Here is a 3,738-nt window from a genome sequence, read left to right as displayed (position 1 = left end):
GAGCGAGGCTGGGGAAGAGGTGGGACGAGTCACTTTGTCTGAAGTCCCTGAAGTAAAGGGGAAAAGGGGCACATCCATGCAGAGCGAACCAGGGTAACCACTGTGAAAGTGACACAGACATTAAGACCAGAGTCCAAAGAGGACAAAACAACAGAATAAATTACCTGATGAATCAAAGACAGGACAAAATAAAGGAACAAAGAATAGATGGAAGAGGCAGAAAACACACAGCACGATGGCAGACATGACCCCCTACTTGCAGGGGTTGGAGGACATAAGGACTGGACTCAACATGTGAACAGACAAAAATCAGATCCCAATATACTCCATTTACAAAACTACACTTTGTGCATAAGCAGGCAGAAAGGAATGTACTGTGCGAATACCAGACAGACAGACATCAAAGCAACATTCACTACACCGGCCACAGAGCCCAGCCCCCTGACCCCAGAGGACAGAAAACAGAGCACAGCCTTGGGCCTCAGAGAACTCCAGCTCAACATGAGCAACAGGAGGGGAACCAGAGAATCTACAGTGCTCATGCTTCTAAACAACCAGAGTCAGAGAAGGTACCACAAGGGAAACTAGAGAACAACAGGATGAAGCTAAAGAGAAGGAAGGAGGTAAAGATGGAAATAAAAGTCAGCTACACAGAAATCAGATGACAGAGAGACAGCAACAAACCAAAAATTAGCTGTCCCTTGTGAAGGGCAATAAAATTAATATAAACTCCAAAAACTCTGATCAAGAGAGAATACAAAACAAAAAATGCGAATTACCACTATCAGAACCCCAAAAAAGAGACATTACTACAGGTCCTATACACATTAAGAAAAGAATAAGAGAATATTATGAACTTTCTGCTGAAAAGTGAACAATTTAGGTAAAAGTGGTAAACTTCTCAGAAATATAACTTATCAACTTATATAAGTTGATACAACTTATACAACTTATATAAGTTGATACAACTTATACAACTTATATAAACTGAATTAATCATTCAGATTCTTCCACACACAAAAAAATCTAAACTGAACCCCAAGCCCACAGAGCATCACCACAGAACCCTTCCAACATCTAAAGCAGCAGCAGTAACCGTCTTACACAGATTCCTCCAGGCACTAGAAAAAGGCACTTCCCAAACATTTCCCAAAGACGCATAACCCTGAAACCAGAGCCCCAAGAGGACAAAATGAACAGAAATGACAAGCCAGTGTCTCCACGGACATGCGTGCAAAACCCTGTATAAGGAAGGGGCTGACAACACGCACCAGCCCGTCTTGGGGGCAGCAGTGCTCGGCGGTGGCCAGCACAGTGTGGGGAGCACAGACCAAGGCTCCAGGGAGGACAGGTCAGGGTCCCGCAGTTGTCAGGGTCTCACATGCCTCTGATCAAAGCACGGGCTCAGCTCATCATGCACACAGCTCAAACTGTTCACATGAGCTTCTGTTTAAAGACACCTCATTTCATACATGTTGTGGGCTCACTAACACCGAGTTCACAGCAAGAGTTCATACCTGGACAAAGCTCACCTCACATGCGTTTTCTCTGACAGGCACGCCTCAGCCCTCATGTGCTCAAGATCCCCAAGAGCAGCCAGCACCACACCTGGGGCCGCTTTAAACAGCAGAATGCGAAAACCACAGGGTTCAGTGGACGCGAGTGAGGCTTGTGATGACAGCTGAGAGCTGAACAGAGAAGGAAGCTTCCCTGGGTCAACCTTCCCGGGAACATATGTCCTGGACAACTCGATGTTTCTACCCTCTGCACACATGCGTACCCAAAAATGACCCTGAAAGCACTACAGGTGTTCATTCTGGGCCCACACGTTAACTTTAGCCATGGGGTAAATGCACAAATACAGAATCCACAAATAAAAAGGATCGACTGTACACACATGTATCATTATCATAAAAGACAGTATTTCGTGACTTGGTACAGTTTACTCCAGAATCCAAGGCTGGTTTAATGTCCCAAAATCTACCAATTCACTACATCGACAGAACAACAAAAAAATGACCACAGATGTAGAGGCAGAAAAAGTATCTGACAATTCACAGCAAAAATTGCCTGCTACTAAAATCAGAAAGAACCCTTCTCATCTAATAAATGTAATTCTATGGTTACACCAAGTGGGGAATGACTGAACATCTCCCCAAGTCTGGGAACAAGACACAGATCTCCTCAGTCACCACTTCTTTTTTCTTATGTTCTGGAGTCAGTGAAATGAGGCAAGAAAAAGAAATAAAACATACAAAGATCACAAAGAAAAAAGGTTTTCATACACAAATGATATGACTGGTTACATTTAAAAATGCAAAAGAATCTACAAGCCATTAAAATTAGTAAGCGAATTTAGCCAAGTCGCTGTGTACAAGTTTAAACTAAAAGAATCCAAACTGCATTTCTGCCAGCAAGAATCACAAGACTGCTACCCTTAAAACTCTGAAACTGATGAAATTAAAGAACACCTAAACAGAGAGGTCAGCCACACTCACAAACTCGAAGTGTCAGTATCATTAACATGTTGCTCTTCCCCAAATTAACCTTAAGAGCCAATGCAACCCTAATCAATCCCAGCAGGCACTTCTAGACCAAAGGACAAGCTAATCTGAAAACTTCTGTGCATGCACAAACAAGTTACAAAGCTGGAGGTTTCAGGGCATCTCAGACTTACTTCAGAACTGCAACAATTAAGACAGAGTGGTCAGACAAAAGTTACAATGTTGGAGGTTTCACAGTATCTCAGACTTACTTCAGAGCTGCAACAATTAAAACAGAGTGGTCAGAATACTGGGTCAGAAAAAAGAAAACAAGAGAAACCCCCAAAGCAGAGGGACCTTGCCAACACTGATCTCTGATAGAGGCACCCCTGTAATTCAGTGGGGGAACGATGGACATGTCCACGTGCAGGACTTGCCGCGGGTTGGGTGGGGGGGCAGTCAACCCTGACCCATACCTCCAACCCACAACACGTTAAAATTAAATTAGATCACAGACGCCAACATAGAAGAGGGTCTGGAGACTTCTTAGCACACAAGCGAATTGTGGCTAAAATAAAGACAAGCTAGACTTCACTGAAATCAGACCCCACTGATGGGAGAACACGCCTGCAGTGCACACAGCCAGCCACGGACACACCCAGGACACTGCAAAGCAGGAGAGGAAGGCACTCCATTCAAAGGGGAAAGGCCTGGGCAGGAACCTGCAGGAGACACCGAGTGGGAGGAAAAAGCACTTAAAGCCACAGCAGGGCCCACTCCATACCCACCAAGACAGACCACCCAGGGCTGAGGAGGGCACAGAGCAACTGGAACTCCTACACAACTGGCAGGGCCCATGGTGCCCACGGATGATGCCCCAGAAATGAGCGTGAGTGTCCACCAAGACGGCCACACCACAAACCACCAGAACACCGACTGGCTAGAGGAGAAGTCAACATAGGCGTGCACACAGGGGACCTGATGCCACAGCGCCCACAGTGCACACAGTGTGGAGGGCTCCCTGCAGGGAGAGGCCAGCTCCCGGCCCAGGGATCAAGGGCAGACCTGCAGGACAGCCCAGGCTCAGCTCTCGGCCTCCTCTGGGGAGAGGCCGTGTGCCAGCACATCCTGGGACCCGGCTCAGCCACAGCCTCCTGTCTCCCATCCTTCACCCAAACTGCCTATGAGGAACAAGCACATCCCACCAGCCCACATCCAAATTCGGGCCCTGGAAGGCATTCCCCTCTTTACCAAG

At 46.6% G+C, this 3,738-nt stretch overlaps 1 protein-coding gene across 1 annotated transcript in view; it reads right to left on the bottom strand.

Moving 5' to 3' along the window:
- Nucleotides 1–3,738, bottom strand: part of MIER2 (mesoderm induction early response 1, family member 2) — a gene marked incomplete at its 5' end in the record, with an annotated part of 15,540 nt that overhangs the window by 6,482 nt on the left and 5,320 nt on the right. The gene's annotated exons all lie outside the window — the stretch shown is intronic.

Source organism: Bison bison, unplaced genomic scaffold (assembly GCF_000754665.1).
Source record: "Bison bison bison isolate TAMUID 2011002044 unplaced genomic scaffold, Bison_UMD1.0 scf7180017864203, whole genome shotgun sequence".
NCBI lineage: Eukaryota > Metazoa > Chordata > Mammalia > Artiodactyla > Bovidae > Bison > Bison bison.
This window is presented reverse-complemented; position numbering and strand designations above follow the sequence as displayed.